General features: G+C 42.7%; 1 non-coding gene across 1 annotated transcript; it reads left to right on the top strand.

The window, feature by feature from the left end:
- On the top strand, positions 14,678-14,749 carry MIR1814 (microRNA 1814). The gene has a single exon (NR_129610.1). It is a non-coding gene; the product is annotated as a microRNA 1814 (primary transcript).

The following is a 17,294-nucleotide window of genomic DNA, read 5'->3' as shown; positions in this document are numbered from 1 at the left end:
CTCATTCCTCTGTGTTCCCATTATATTTGGCATCTCCCTGCCATCACTTGATGTCATATTATAGCATCATTATGTATGTGTGTGCCTGCCTCCTATGCCAACTTGGGATAGTAGATGAGAGTGAAGTACACGGAGTACAGAAACCTGGGAGCGAGGCTCTTATCTATGCCCTGAGGGCCAGAGAGAGCGCTCACACCGAAGGTGAAAAGCAAGACAAACGGAAAAACGACAAGCAAAGAGCAGATTCACATGGTCGCAAAGATACAGATTCAGGCTTGCTTGTTAACTCTCTTTTCAGAGCAAAAGTCATACACCCATACCTCGGTGGCCAAATAAAAGAAATCCGCTTTCTGGATTCAAATCAAGTACATGTGCTGAGGGAGTTTCAGGCAGATATGGGAGAATATCAGGCCAGCAGAGGCAGGGATATGGGTGTTCCCCAGAACATTAATGCCACCAAGTGCTCCCTCAAAAAGCATTTGAGGGGCAGATGATGTCATGTGGTTCTTAATATTATGATCCCTTTCTGGGAAAAAAAAGGCAAGTCACAAATCCTGCATAGTGGTATATTATAAAGCTCTGAAAAGTCCTGCAGTTTTAAAAACGTAAATGTCTTTGATCTAACACTCTCCAAATGCATTTGGTCATAGCTTACCCCTGCCCATATCTGTTTCAACACAATACCTACGGTATTCCCATTCGAAGTACTCCTTCAGTTCAGTTCAGTCACTCAGTCATCTCTGACGCATTGCAACCCCATGGACTGCAGCATGACAGGCTTCCCCATCCATCACAAACTCCCGAGCCTACTCAAACTAATGTCCATTGAGTCAGTGATGCCATCCAACCATCTCTCATCCACTGTCATCCCCTTCTCCTTCCGTCTTCAATCTTTCCCAGAATTAGGGTCTTTTCAAATGAGTCAGTTCTTCACATAAGGTGGCCAAAGTATTGGAGCTTCAGCTTCAGTATCAGTCTTTCCAATGAATATTTAGGACTGATCTTTAGGATGGACTGGTTGGATCTCCTTGCAGTCCAAGGGGCTTTCAAGAATCTTCAGCACCACAGTTCAAAAGCATCAATTCTTCAGTGCTCAGCTTTCTTTATAGTCCAACTCTCACATTCATACATGACTGCTGGAAAAACCATAGCTTTGACTAGATGGACGTTTTTTGGCAAAGTAATGTCTCTGCTTTTTAATATGCTGTCTAGGTTCATAACTTTTCTTTCAAGGACCAAGCATCTTTTAATTTCATGGCTACAGCCACCATCTGCCGTGATTTTGGAGCCCCTCAAAATAAAGTCTGTCACTGTTTCCACTGTTTCACAATCTATTTGCCATGAAGTAATGGGACCAGATGCCATGATCTTAGTTGTCTGAATGTTGAGTTTTAAGCCAACTTTTTCACTCCTCTTTCACTCTCATCAAGAGACTCTTTAGTTCCTCTTTGCTTTCTGCCATAAGGGTGGTGTTATCTGCACATCTGAGGTTATTGATATTTCTCCCAGCAATCTTGATTCCAGCTTGTGCTTCATCCAGTCCAGCGTTTTTCATTATATACTCTGCATAAAATTTAAATAAATAGGGTAACAATATACAACCTTGACGTACTCCTTTCCCAATTTGGAACCAGTCTGTTGCTCCATGTCCAGTTCTAACCTGCATACAGATTTCTCAGGAGGTAGGTCAGGTGGTCTGGTATTTCCATCTCTTGAAGAATTTTTCACAGTTTGTTGTGATCACACAGTCAAAGGCTTTGGTGTAATCAATAAAGCAGAAGTAGGTGTTTTTCTGGAACTCTCTTGCTTTTTTGATGATCCAGTGGGTTTTGGCAATCTGATCTTTGGTTCCTCTGCCTTTTCCAAATCCAGCTTGAACATCTGGAAGTTCATGCTTCACATACTGTTGAAGCCTGGCTGGAGAATTTTGAGCACTACTTTGCTAGTGTGTGAGATGAGTAAAATTGTGAGATAGTTTGAGCATTCTTTGGCATTGCCTTTCTTTGGGATTGGAATGAAAACTGACCTTTTCCAGTCCTGTGGCCACGGCTGAGTTTTCCAAATTTGCTGACATATTGAGTGCAGCACTTTTACAACATCATCTTTTAGGATTTGAAATAGTTCAACTGGAAATCCATCACCTCCACTAATTTTTTTTTTTTTGTAGTGATGCTTCCTAAGGCCTGCTTGATTTCTCACTCCAGGGTGTCTGGCTCTAGGTGAGTGATCACACCATCATGATTATCTGGGTCATGAAGATCTTTTTTGTATAGTTCTTCTATGTATTCTTGTACACAGAAAAATACCTTTAGGAAATGTTTAATGGAAGTGTGTAAAAGCTATAGAATCAAGCAAATCCAGGTTGAATATGTGCTCCATCACATTCCAATTGGAAGAGACCTTGATGCTGGAAAAGATTGAGAGCAAGAGGAGAAGAGGGCAACAGAGGATGAGATTGTTGAATGGCACCACCAGCTCAATGGACATATGTTTGAGCAATCTTGGGGAGATATGAAGGACAGGGAAGCCTGGCATGCTGCAGTCCGTGGGGTCACACAGAGTCAGACATGACTGAGTGACTGAACAACAACTATTTCCTAGCAATGTGGGCAACTCATTTGAATTCTCGAACCTGAGTTTCCTCATCTCTGCAAAGATGAAAATAATATCAGCCTTGTAGGTTGCTGTGAGAATTAAAAAGCTACCTGAAGTAAACCGCCTGGCAGAGTACTTAACAGTCACCAACTCACTTTCTTCCCCAGGACTGACTAATTTTTATCCTAGAACTCTGTCAATATGGTCTTAAAATATTTAGCAACAAATAAAATGCCAGTTGCATGGTTACTTGATTTCAAAAAACATCAAACTGACACACACCAAGCTTTACTGATTTTTTTTCACTAAGTCAGCCTAAAACAACACCTCCTGTAGGCACACCAGCAGACCCTCCTGTTCGAACTGACTAATCACCATTTCCAAAGAATGACTCCTTTTGTGCCGTGGATATCAGAAGACCATGACACAGACAATAAAGCTGAATGTTCTGGCGCCTGGGAGACACTCCGTTATAAATTAGCCCCCCAACTAGAGGACCAGGGCCACCAGGGTACCATTCAGAGCGCACAGCAGACACAACCTTCTTTTTGTTTCTCTTCCTTTGAATAAAAATGTGTCTGATGCTTCACCTACAATGAAAATATTCTCCAAGTTGTAAAAAACAAAAGTAATAACACACTTCATAGGCATGCATAACCGTGAGATAATTGCGCTTCTCAGGTCCTTGCTGTCACCCCCCTCCTAACCCGGGTGTTATAATGTACGCCTTGTTGTGTGGCAGCTCCCCAAAATATTATTCGTAGGAGGTTTATAATAACAAAGCATTACCATAATAAATACTGGCTACAAGAGTCTTCTATCGAAAAGAAGCCTGCTAATCTTGCTCACATTTCCCTCCCCTTGATTCAAGATTAAATTTCACTTTTTTAATCAAAGATTCTAAATCCCAAGAACTCTAAACCTTGAAATTGATACTCTTTTTTGAAAGAAAAATTAAATCAGAACTGTCAGAAGGAGTGATCAAAATGGCATGAAGTAAATCAGATGACGTGTATGTAAGAGGTTTTCTTTAGTTCAGCTGTCAAGAAAACACTGAAGTGTCTTATCTCCCCAAAAGCCCCAAAGCCAGTGTCCCAGGCCAGGCAAGCAAAAATTGTTTTAAGAAAAAATAAAGCCACAAAAGTCTTCTTAAGAAATTCACATTTGAAGTGTTACTTAAACCCACGGTTTGGACCAGTAAGAAACAAGGAATCCAGGATGGTGGTAGGCAAATTAAAGAATAAATTATTTATACTAAAGATCAAATCCTGTTTAAACTCTAAAGAGATAGAGATTGTTTAATTATTCTACTATATTACCCAATCAAATATTCCTTCAAGTAAGTGGATGAGGATTTAGACCTTAGAAATTTAATTATAATTTATAATTTTATTGGAGGAGCATTTGCAACAATGTGATTTGACCTTCAGCTTTCTTTGATTGAAAAGAGAGACTCCTTCTAAAACATCCCCTTATAATGAAGTATTGGTAACTGCTCTTGATGGGTCATTGTTGGGATGTCTCCTAGATCATTTAAAATGAATATGAAGTAGAGTTAAATCTGTAGTTAAGCCATCTGGGAGATACTCATTATTAAAGTTGCCATGATCTGGAAGTTAACTGGAGCCCCATTTGCCTTAAACCTTACAAGAAAAATATTCAGAAGTTTGCAGGCACATTCATCTTTGCAAGTACTATATCATGACCAACATAGAATGAATGGCCTCGATTCTTCACCATCTCTTGCCTGGCCATGTCACAGACAAAGTGCAGTTCCTCACCTGCATTAGGAAAGGTTCAATCAGAAAAGCAGAATCATGAGGCAAATACTGGACTTATTTTAGAATTAAACCCTACGGGATCTTGGGCTTGGGTAAAGCAGTCCATGGAAGGATGATGTGCTTGCATCAGGTGCTAGGCCTGAGGTCAGCGGGCCCAGTTCTTGAGCTGTGTGCAAAGTGGGAAAAACCAGTGGCCGGTTGGAGCCTACAAGGATGAGCTAGTGTTCACATGGGTGTCTCACTGCCTCCAAGACCCCAGTGTTCATGCAGACCTGCAGAAGGCTGGAACATTTCTCCCTCCATGGAGCTGCCTACAAACCCAACCCATGAGTCAGAGAGGTTGAAGGTGATCTGGAGGGAGTTAAAGGAGTGTGGGCTGGCATACTTCTTTACAAGGTGAGCCAGCAGGTCCACAGCAGTGATCTGCCACTGTCATAGACACCACCATGGCTTCAATTCCACCTTCTAAATCTTGTGAGAATTTTTCTTGTGGCCACGGCTCCTCTAGGACCTGACAGGGGAGGGCATTTTCAGAAGCACAACCCCAATTTAACGAAGCCACCACATGCCCACTGTCTCTGACTTCAGCTATATAACTTGTCTTGGCCAGTGCACATGCCTCAAAGGGACAGCAAACCGGTTCAATGTCCAGAATTTAAGAGACCTTAAGTTGAATCTGACTGCTTGTACCATCTTAGGCAGAACTGAAGAGACAGCAGACTGAGCTCAGTACTTCCCCAGTAGTCACAGCCCAAAGCAAAGGCTCCACCTAGCCAAGACCCAGTGAGATGAGCTGAACCAAAGCCAACTGCAGATGTGTGAGCAACAGCAAATGACTGTTGAGGCCCCTGCATTTGGGGAAGTAATTGATACAGACCTACCTTCACTTGAATGATTAAGGACCTCTTCTCTTACCCATCACTCCCATAATCCTGAACTCCTGCAATGTACCAGTCCCCTGCAGCCCACAAGCATGAGGTGTATCACCCATGAGGTGATAGAGTCCGAACCACTCTAACAGGTATCTAATCCACTCACTTAATTTCAAGACACTTCCCTTTTCAGAACAGCTGGAGTGCGGGTACATAAATTCAACATTAAGTCCCAACAATGGCCACAACAGTATAAAACTTTTGAGAAATACAGTTAAAGAAATGCACACATCCTGTGTGGAGATAAACCTAAAGTCAGATCAAGGGACGTGAGAAAACACAGAGAGACATGATGTTCCTACATGGGAAGAATAAGTATTGTCAAGAGGTCAGTGCACCAAATATAATTATGAATGTCACGCAATTGCATTTAAAATCACAGTGGGGTTTTTGGATGAGGGAAGCTTGGTAACATCATGAGGGGAAAGAGATGCATGGGAATAGATAAGAAATAGTTTTCTGAGGTGACTGAAGCACACTTAGAACCTGGAGGTGAAGGCGCTCCTGGTTATAGTTCAGTTCAGTTGTCTGACTCTTTGTGACCCTATGGACTACAGCACATCAAGCTCCTCTGTCCATCACCAACTCCAGAAGCTTGCTCAAACTCAGGTCCATCGAACTGATGATGCCCTCCAACCTTCTCATCCTCTGTTGTCCCCTTCTTCTCCTTCCTTCAAATCTTTCCCAGCATTAGGATCTTTTCCAATGAGTCAGTTCTTCACATCAGATGGCCAAAGTGCTGGAGTTTCAGCTTCAGCATCAGTCCTTCCAATGAATATTCAGGACTGATTTCCTTTAGGATGGACTGGTTGGATCTCCTTGCGGTCCAAGGGATTCTCAAGAGTCTTCTCCAACACCACAGTTCAAAAGCATCAATTCTCTGGTGCTCAGCTTTCTTTAGTCCAACTCTCACATCCATACATGACCACTGGAAAAACCATAGCTTTGACTAGACGGACCTTTGTTGGCAAAGTAATATCTCTGCTTTTTAATATGCTGTCTAGGCTGGTCATGGCTTTTCCTCCAAGGAGCGAGTGTCTTTTAATTTTCATGGCTGCAGTGATAATCTGCAGTGATTTTGGAGCTCCCCAAAGTAAAGTCTGTCACTGTTTCCGCTGTTTCACAGTTTATTTGCCATGAAGTGATGGGACCAGATGCCATGATCTTAGTTTTCTGAATGTTGAGTTTTAAGCCAATTTTTTCACTCTCCTCTTTCACTTTCATCAGGAGGCTCTTTAGTTCTTCGCTTTCTGCCATAAGGGTGGTGTCATCTGCACATCTGAGGTTATTGATATTTCTCCCAGCATCTTGATTCCAGCTTGTGCTTCCTCCAGCCCAGCATTTTGCATGATGTGCTCTGCATATAAGTTAAATAAATAGGGTGACAATATAAAGCCTTGACGTACTCCTTTCCCAGTTTGGAACCAGTCTGTTGTTCCATTTCCAGTTCTAACTGTTGCTTCTTGACCTGCATACAGATTTCTCAAGAGGCAGGTCAGGTGGTTTGGTATTCCCATCTCTTGAAGAATTTTTCACAGTTTGTTGTGATCACACAGTCAAAGGCTTTGGCATAGTCAATAAAGCAGAAGTAGATGTTTTTCTGGAACTCTCTTGCTTTTTTGATGATCCAGTGGGTTTTGGCAATCTAATCTTTGGTTCCTCTGCCTTTTCCAAATCCAGCTTGAACATCTGGAAGTTCACGCTTCACATACTGTTGAAGCCTGGCTTGGAGAATTTTGAGCACTACTTTGCTAGTGTGTGAGATGAGTAAAATTGTGAGATAGTTTGAGCATTCTTTGGCATTGCCTTTCTTTGGGATTGGAATGAAAACTGACCTTTTCCAGTCCTGTGGCCACTGCTGAGTTTTCCAAATTTGCTGACATATTGAGTGCAGCACTTTCACAACATTATCTTTTAGGATTTGAAATAGCTCAACTGGAATTCCATCACCTCCACTAGTTTTAATTGTAGTGATGTTTCCTAAAGCCCAGATGACTTCACGTTCCAGGATGTCTGGCTGTAGGTGAGTGGTCATAGCATACTAATTATCTGGGTCATGAGATCTTTTTTTGTATAGTTCTTCTGTGTATTCTTGCCACCTCTTCTTAATATTTTCTGCTTCTGTTAAGTCCATACCATTTCTGTCCTTTATTGTGCCCATCTTTGCATGAAATTTTCCCTTGATAGCTCTAATTTTCTAATTTTTCCCTTTCTATTATTTTCCTTTTATTTGTTTGTATTGATCACTAAGGAAGGCTTTCTCATCTCTCCTTGCTATTCTTTGGAACTCTGCATTCAGATGGGTATGTCTTTCCTTTTCTCCTTTGCCTTTAGCTTGTCTTCTTTTCTCAGCTATTTGTTAGTCCTCCTCAGACAACCATTTTGTCTTTTTGCATTTCTTTTTCTGGGGGATGGTGTTGATCACTGCCTCCTGTACAATGTCACAAACCTCTGTCCGTAGTTCTTCAGGCACTGATGCCACGAATCTTTACCTGGAAGATCTGCACTTCTGCTGCAAGAACAGGCTGAGGAACTCAATATAGAGAATCAATAGAAGCGGATGAGATAAACATGTACCTACCTATATACACATAAATGTCTTTGCGTGTTTGTGTGTGAGTGAATTTGTTTTAATTTATTTTTTTAAGGGTATCTTTCCATTCTTTGAGCTACTTCAAATGTCTGGAAGTTGGGAGTTGTCTCTGGGCAAGAGAGAACAAAAAGGAGGCAACCTGAGGCTTTCAAAGACACCCCCAGCCCCTGGCAGCACAGAAGCTGTGAGCTGTTTGGTCATGATTTAGACTCAAAACACATTGCTGCCCAGGACAGGGCTGTGAGAGTGATATGAAAAGTCTCCAGTCTTGTAGAGGATCTGAGAAGGACAGCACAAAGGTTGGTTACTTTGGTCTTGAAGAAACAGGCTTCGCTGGCACCCGAGGCCTTCTGATTTTAACCACAAAAGCCCTGAGTATCAAGGAAATCACTTGCCAGCCACAAAGACTCAACTGTGGGTTTTCCTGACTGCTGGGCTATTTCTTACACAAGAAACATCAGCTACAGCCTTTTGAGTCAGATGCTTTACCACGACTTGGGGAGAGAGCTCAAGCAAGAAGTAACTTTTAGCCAACAAACAGTCCTGGCCGCTTCAGTGAGCCAGGGCACCAGGGGTGCCAGAGAGCCGTCTAATGAGAATTCTGCTCCCAAGAGGGTTGCCGCGGAAGACATGTGCTTGAGATGGAGTTAGGTCCGGGGATAGCCAGCACAGAGCTGAATGTGGTGAATCAAGTGGTTTAACCAAGAAACACAGCGAGCTCAAGAATAGAAAGTCCTGGGTTTAAATCCCTCTTCTACAGACCGTATCACTCTGAGAAAGTCACGAGGTGACTCAGAAGCTCTACTCATCTATAGAAGGAGGGTAATCGTGGTTCCTACTTGATAGATCCCGGTGGGATGAAATAAGACAATTATACAAAGCCCTCAACAGTGAGCCTTGTGTGGGGCTGGTGCACGGGGATGATCCAGAGAGACGATATGGGGTGGGAGGTGGGAGGGGGGTTCATGTTTGGGAACTCATGTACACCCGTGGTGGATTCATGTCAATGAATGGCAAAACCAGTACAGTATTGTAAAGTAAAATAAAGTAAAAATAAAAATTAAAAAATAAATAAATAAAACAAAATATTGCCAACAGTGAGCCTTGTAGAACTTCATACATGCTTTGTGTATAAGCAAATGGTGGAAGCAGTGTTACCAGTCTGAACTGTGGACACATTCAGTAGGCAGCAGAGGGTGAGGGCAGGGGAATTTACTGAGGCTGGGGCATTGGGTTAAGCTTCACATAGGAAGTAATGTTTGGGCTGGACTTTCGAGAATGAATGATTTCAACAGCTAAGGAGGAAGGGGTGTTTTCCAGGATGAAGAACGAGCTCTTGCAAAAGGATGGAGATACAAACAGGAGATGGGGGAAACTATGGATGTGGACGAGGCAGGTGAGGCCACAGGGTCAGGTGGGCACAGATTTGGGGGTGCCCTAAGTGCCTTGTTGAAGCTGGGGGGCTTCATCATGTAGACAGTGATGGAAAGTTGTGAACTAGGGGCAATGCCTTGTCAAATAACAATCCATTTCTTATGCCGCTTTTCCCTTCTAAAATGAAACAGAAAAAATTGAGGAACGGCTGAGAAGCAGATGGCCCCAGAATCCCATCACCCGTTACCCTGAAGATCCTGTGCAGTGTATTACAATGTACCCCATGGAACTTAATCTTCCCACCATACCCTGGGCCAGGCAAGCCTGGTTGCCAGGCTGTTCCATTTTCCCAAAGCCCCTTCAGGTATAAGAAAATATTTTTCCACTGGGAGTCTACTAAATGTCATGTCTAATTTAATCTTAAATACATTTCCACAGAAAAAGAAGTCAAATGAGGAAACCTCTCCTAACATTCCTGATTTCTTGTTTCTCTAGCCCTTCACCCACATCTCCGTTCCATCTTTTTTTTTTTTTTTCTTTGCAAGGGAAGTAGAAGTGAACAGGCCATTTGAGGAGGGGGGGGACTCTGCCACTTACTAATTTATTTTCCATCCTCAGCCCTAAATTTCTTTTTCTCTGACTTGCACTGAGACAGGACAGGTGGGATGGTGCCAAAGGGAGACTAACTTACTTATCTTGAAAGCACGAATTGACTCCAATCATCTGAACACCGCTTACACCTGAGCAAGCACCTCTGCTTCTCCTTAAACATTTTGGTTTTCTTGGGTACTCATTTACATTTTAACGGGATAACAGGAGGTCAGAAAGTCAGGGCGAAATTTAACTTTGCTGTCGATCTAAATTCCTTCCGACCTCTTCCTGTGTTTTCTACCCTGGTCTTCCTTACGGAGGAACCTGAAATGATTCCAGTCAGAGTCAGACAGTGGGAAGAACCCTGGTTCTTCCCAGAAACCCAGGCTCCCCATGGTTTACCACCACATTCCCTTGTGGAGCTGAACACCTGAAACTCACATTCCCAATCTGTAGGGTAAGGAAATTGAAAGGCTTCTCACCAAGATCCCTTCCCATTTTCACTGCAATGGTTTCACGGTTCCAACTCAAATTCACCTTTTCTTTCTCAATCATACTCAGTTTGATTTCAAATTACTTACTGCAGCCTCCTGTGTTGTATGTGCTACCATGATGCTACTCAAAGTGCGGTTGTGGACCCAGGCCAGTCTGCAGACATCTACTGATCTGGGCTGAGATAAGCAGGCGAGTTGAGAATAGGTATCAGAAACTTTCTGGCACTTGACATGGCCACACCATCCAAACACATGACCAGTGGCCTCATTTGGTTGTGCTTGCCTATGAGCTGGATGAGTTGTGAACTGTGTCCTCAGCTGTGTGCAATAGAACCAGGTGTAAATGGAATGGAAAGAGGAAAGAAACGAATGCTCCAGCGGTGATCAAGATCAGCATCAACCGTCACCACTCATATTGATGGTTTGCATCCCGGATGCGATGTGATGAGAGTGGTACTTTACCTCTGTGGCCTTCCTCTCAGTAGCCCACAACCACAGTCTTATCATGAGGGAAATATCAGATAAATTCCAATTTGGGGACATTTTGTGAAGTATTTGACCAGTATTTCTCAAAACTGTCAAGGTAATCAAAAGCAAGGCAAGTCTGAAAAACTGCCATAACCAAGTAGAGCTAAGGAGACACTATATGGTGTCCTGAAGGGTAGGCGGGAACAGATAAAGGAGATTCAGTAAAAAATAAGAAAACCTAAATAACTATGGACTTTAGTGTGCATTTTTTTTTTTTAAAGAAAAAAAGAACAAATTGGTCCTTACAGCTGATCACTTAGAAGAATTGTTTTTACCATATATAGTCTATTTAATCGTCACAAAAGCTGTGGAAATGTCAGAGAGTAGAAAGTAAGGTTGCCACTTTATGGATTTTTATGGATGAGAAAATCCACTTAGTGACACGTAATAAATTATGAAAGAGTAACGTTTGAGTCCACTTCTTTTAACTTCTCTTCTCTTTCACTTACTTGCTTTTCTAAGTGAAAGGGTTAGTCGCTCAGTCATGTCTGACTCTTCGTGACCCCATGAACTGTAGCCTGCCAGGCTTCTCTGCCCATGGGATTCTCCAGTCAAGAACACTGGAGTGGGTAGCCATTTCCATCTTCAGGGGATCTTTCCAACCCAGGCAATCCAATCCAGTTTTCCCGCATTACAGGCAGATTCTTTACCATCTGAGCCACTAGGTAGATAAGTAGAACTTTTCCTAAGTAGATAGACATTCACCCAAATTTAAGCTGCTTTCCTGATTAAAACTATGCTTAATGTAAAAAAAACTTGTAAAGTGCATAGAAGAATAAACAGATTCCTTTTTAAAAAGCACCATTAATTTCCTAATCAGAGCAAATATTTGTTAATCTTCAGATTTCCATTTTTTTTCCCCTGAGCACTTACTCCTTCTAAGGGGGGAGAGTGAGTTCTGAATCCAGAGAGGGAGAGAGAGTGCACATGAAGAGCCCCACCAAGAGATCAGGAGGTGGGACCTCCAGCAGAGGATGCAGCCAACCTGCTAGAAAAGGGCGGAGGAGAAAAGGAGACGCTTACACGAGCAGCAGAACAGAGCAAGCTTGATGTAGACCAGAGTAGCCATGACCGTTACTATGCAAGTAAGAAGGCACTTGCTGAGTGAGATGCAGGAACTGAAAATGTACAGGAGGCTTGACAGACATGCAAGCTCTGGAGGGGTGTGAGAGATGGGCCAAGAGCCATAGGACGATTCCAGTGCTGGTACCAAGAAAGGACTAGATTCCTCATAATCAAAATGAAACAAAGAGGGAGAATGAAAAATGCAGTGCTCTTGGAGGCATGAAGGATACAACTTGTATCAAATGACCTCATGTTTTTGTTTTTAGCAAACTAGGATTTGAGGTCTCCTTCTATGGAGGAGGGGACAGAAATGTAGTTAGAATTTGGGGTTAGATACACTAAGCTCGAAACATCTGCTGTAGGGATTAAGCCAGAGAATTCATAAGACATTAAATAAGAGCAGTTTTTAGCACAATTTAGGCCAGGGATGTGTCATTTCTCAGCTGCGTCTGTGGAACAATGGCCGTACACGAGCAAATTGTGTAAACTTGGCATTGGTGAACCTTTGACCTCATGACAGCAAACCTGAAAGGAAGCCCCACAAGCCTGCCACCAGCTGCTTCATCTGCAAAGGATTGGACTTGACATTCCCCACACACAGCGCTGTGACTCAGCTGAAGCCGCACTTGCAACCATCGTTAGCCAGGGATGTGACGTGCCTGCCACCTAAGCATGCTGTGATATTCCAAGAAGCAATCTGAGGTCATGAAGAAAAATAGAACCCAAAACACAAAGAAAAGCTATTGTGAGAATGAAGTAGAGTCGAATCCACAGGTTCCACATCTGTGATTTCAACCAATCATAGATCAAAATTTTTGGGTGAAAAAAATTCCAGAAAGTCCCTTAAAAGCAAAGCTTAAATTTTCTGCATGCCTGCAGCTATATACATAGCATTTACATTGTATGATATTATAAGTAATCTAGGGATGATTTAAAGTATAGAGAGGTCTGTATGTTATATGCAAATACTCTGCCATTTTATACAGGGAGCTTGAGCAATTGCAGATTCTGGTACCCACTGGAATCCTAGAATCAATCCCATGTGAATATCCAGATAGAGCAGGCCCTGGGGTGCTGTGCATGTATCCTGAGGAGTTAGGAGGAAGGAATCTTCTGCTAATTGTCAGAATGGTATACCTTCTCCCCTTCTTTGGAAATGAGCCCCAGTTTTCTTGGGGACCACAACACTCCTAGCTAAAAGAATTGTATTTGCAAGACTCCTTTGCAGATGAAATGGCATGTGACATAGTTTCCAGTTAAATTATGTAAGCTAAAGTTGTTGAATAGAGTTTCCAGAAAATCTCCTTAAAATGTGGGCATGGGAATAGAAGAAGGAAGAGCTCAGACTCAGCAGCCTCCTGCCCACTCACTCTTTCTCTGCCCTCTTCATTCTGCCTGGAACTTGGAAAATGTGTCAGGGAAGATGGGAGCCACTATGGGTCTGTAAGGCAGAGAGCCAAGAGATCACTGAAGACCTGGATCCTGGCATCCCTGAGCTGCCTGCAGACTTGCTGCTATCTAAGAAACATGAGGGCCTTTGTTCCTCTCAGTCAAATACAATCCCTAATCTGTACAACAGGCAACATTTCATTTCAATCAATAATTGAGAAAGTGTGTCAGAAACTTGCTGGTACTAGAGTTTCATGTAGCAAATGCCCCTTAAAAGCACCGGGCCAGCCTTCCGGGGCTGGGAAATCCTTTCACAGAACTGAGCATTTTGTTTTGGGGGTGTCTGTCTTGGCTGTAAAGTGAGCTGACCTACATGCACAACATACAGTAAGCATGAAGCAGTCCAACTGGTTTTATTAGTTTTCCTTGGTCTTTGGTCTAAAAAGGTTTCTTGCTGAGTTGATTTCACCCCCGATAACTTCCTTCACACTCCACTTCCTAATCGAAAAAGGCCCACATCAGGGGTAGAGAAACAGAGACCGATCCTTTCCCACCCCTCTCCTGGGACTCCTTAGCTCTTTACTGCACCGCTGGGCTGGCTTAGCAAAAGCAATTTGATGTCCAGAATTTCCTGGCAGCCTTCCACGAGTCTGTCTGCCTCATCAGAAAACTCCAATCAGTAAGTCTGTGGGCTAAAAGGAGTCTGATCTCACTGGTGGTGTTGCCACACTTTGTTCTTTTTATGATATGTTTTGTATTCACAATGGTTTTGTTCTTTTTTAGTCCTGAAAGCTGGCATGAGTTTGGAAAGTGAAACGTGCTTCCCTGAATTCTGGCCCATGCTCCCTCAGGTGAATCTCTCCAAGTCATTAACCTTAAGGTAAATCTCAGAGGAAGGCTTTTTGTATTCAATTCCAAGAGCTACCATTCCTAAAGACTTGATTTTCAAATTGTTAGTTGCGATGTAAGTTTTCTAAATTAAACCAAATGGGGAACACCAGTACATAAAACTGATAAAAGCAAAGTTGTTCTGATGGAAGGGAAGGTGGGGGTGAGAGGAAGGAAGAGGCAGATGAGGGGGAGGCAGCTGAGAGCCCCTCCAGATTAACCATAATCTTTCCCCTACGAGAACCCCATGGGGGATCCTCCAAAGAACCCTAGAATTGCAAAGAACACAGTTTGAAAACCATTTTGCAAATGAATCTAAAGTGTCAGGAAGATGTCCCAACATTGTCTTTAAGCTAAAGACAACTGGAATCCAGGATATCGGGGATTTGTGACGAAAAGAGTATTTAAAACCTGTCCTCAATCTTCAAATCCTATTGATCATTTTCAAGGCCCTTGCGTTTTGTTTGGGTTTGTTTTCAACAGGCTTGGAAAGGTTGTTGATGTGCCAAACCTGAACAGGCTTGGATCATTACTACAACTCCCCAGCATTTTCTAAGTAGTAAAGTAATAAGCCTGCTATGTAAGAAAATGACCATACTACATGACCAACAAGGAGTGATTCAGAATTAGGGGCTGAATTAAGGCACACTTTCTTCAGGGTGTGGTGCTTAGGCATAAACAGTAGGTATTCCCTCTTCTGCAATGCCAGATTATATTTCTTTTATTGTTCTAGGGTTTTGCTTTGCTTTTCTCTAGTATCTGCCTTCAATCTCAAAATGGAAACTTTCCTCCCATCTCTTTAATGTTTTGTTGTTGTTTAGTCACTAAGTCATGTCTGACTCTTGGGACTCCATGGACAATAGACCACCAGACCCTTCTGTCCATGGGATTTTCCAGGTAAGAATACTGGAGTGGGTTGCTTCTTCAGGGGATCTTCTCAGCCCAGGACTTGAACTCGAATCTCCTCCTGCAGACAGTTTCTTTACTACTAAGCCTCCTGGGAAGCCCATCTTGTGTGTTTAACTTTCCTCAATGTACTATAAACATTCACAAGCAGACACACCTAAAAAGGGCAAAAGCCCATTTCCAGTAGGAACTCAGTTTCCTTACCAGCGAAATGGGAAGATTAAATCCCTGTATTACCTACCAGGTGAAATAAGGCCGCAGGCAAGCATTTATCACAGTGCCCAACACATCCTAGAAATTCAGTTTAAGATGTCATTTTTCTTTTGTCCTTCCTTCTACTTGCCTTCCACGGCAACATGAGAGGATACGGGTGAAAATGTTCTGAATATTTTAGAAAACTCAGAGTCAGTGAGTGATTAGCACTCACAGGCTCAAAACTGCTGCTAAAGCTCTGTGTTGAATCACTGTGGAGCCTCTGAGCCCAGAAAGCTGAAGCTCCTTCCATCTTCATCCTCACCAGCACTCGCTTGCTCTTTCTTTGGTTTGTGGGTCTTTGACTCACCCCTTGGGCCTGTGAGAGGGGAACTTCAACACCTGCAGTGACAAATCTGGGTTCTGCTCTAACAATAAAGTCTTCCATTTCATTCTGGAAAATATGGCTTCTTTATAAGGGTGTCCTTTGACCAAAAACAGAGTTAAATGTTAGAATGAGGAAAATGTCTCCCATTTCCTGCTCTGATTTGGACCCATTTTTGAGAGAGCGGTAGAGAACATGACTCCAAGTGACATCACATTCAGAGAGTGGCAAAGAAGTCATTTCTACTCGGGGCCTCATCCTGCCATCATGAAACTTCACCACAGAGCTGTCTTTCAATTACTCTGATGGGTAGAAACTATATTGCATTCAGATTTCAGTTTTAAAAGACATGTGGGTGTGGGTGTGAGTGTATGCATGCATTCTAAGTCACCCAGTTATGCCCAACTCTCTGAGACCCCATTGACTATAGCCTGTTCAAGGGATTCTCCAGGCAAGAATACTGGAGCAAGTTGCCGTGCCCTCCTTGACAGGATCTTCCCGTCCCAGGATGGAACCTGCATCTCTTACAACTCCTGCATTAGCACGTGGGTTCTTTACCACTAGCACCACCTGGGAAGCCCATGAAGGCACACGCATGTGTGTATATATTTATGTGACTTCACCAAGATTTTGATGGCATTTGGTGGACAAAAGCTCCAACTGCTGTCTGCCTTCCAACTCTTTTCTCGTCTTTCAGTGTTCCTGACAAAGTTTCTCACGTGCCTGTTGCCCAAAACTAGAGGTAGCAGTGGGAACAGAATTCATGTATTTTGATTCTAGACACTTGACACTATTTTAATTCATGCAATAGCCCTTCGGGTCAAGTACCATCATCTCCATTTTAAGCTGAAGACACTGAGGTCAAATACTGCAAAATTCAGCACTTGGATTAAGCTCCCAAAGAGTACAACTGTGTTTTGCTTATTTTTTCTATTCAGACCTCAGTTTCTGACATGTCATGGGGACTCTCTCAGAAAGGTTGAGCTCACTATGGAGGCGAGGATGATGACTAAGGAGAGAAACTCAGGCCAAGTGTAAGATGTTGGTGAAAGAACCCAGGCTGAAGACGGGAAGAAGTCTTTGCTATGGGCATTGTCTGGATTTCCTCAATAATAGATTACGGGGTTGCAATGAAAAGTCAGTTTCAGAGTAGGAGAGAAACACACATTCTGCCAGTTGCAAGCTATATCATTTTGCCATTTCTTGAATAATCTCTTTGAGCTTTCATTTTCCATCTGAAACAGAGGTGTCAGCATTTATCTCAGACAGTCATGTGTACTGGATGAGAGTACTACATGAGACAAGTGTGGTTCTTCCTGCATGCCCAGATCTTGGCGTACAGTGAATGCTTCATAAATATTTGTTTCTTCCCTCCATTTCCTCCTACTCCAAAGCAATCCTAGACTCTCTTTAGAAGGTGACGGTTTGTATTAGGCATCACCACAACTTCCAACATTCACAATCTCAGCGTCTTTATGAACAGTGTCTAAAAATGATGATATTTTAAAAATTCAAAATAATGAAATAAGAATATGATACAGTAGAATTACTGTCTTCATTTCATGTTTTCCCCACCCCCCA

The sequence above is a fragment of the Capra hircus genome, chromosome 4 (genome assembly GCF_001704415.2).
Source record: "Capra hircus breed San Clemente chromosome 4, ASM170441v1, whole genome shotgun sequence".
In the NCBI taxonomy this organism is placed as follows: domain Eukaryota; kingdom Metazoa; phylum Chordata; class Mammalia; order Artiodactyla; family Bovidae; genus Capra; species Capra hircus.
The sequence above is the reverse complement of the archived record's forward strand: the minus strand, read 5'-3'. Positions and strand labels throughout refer to the sequence as shown.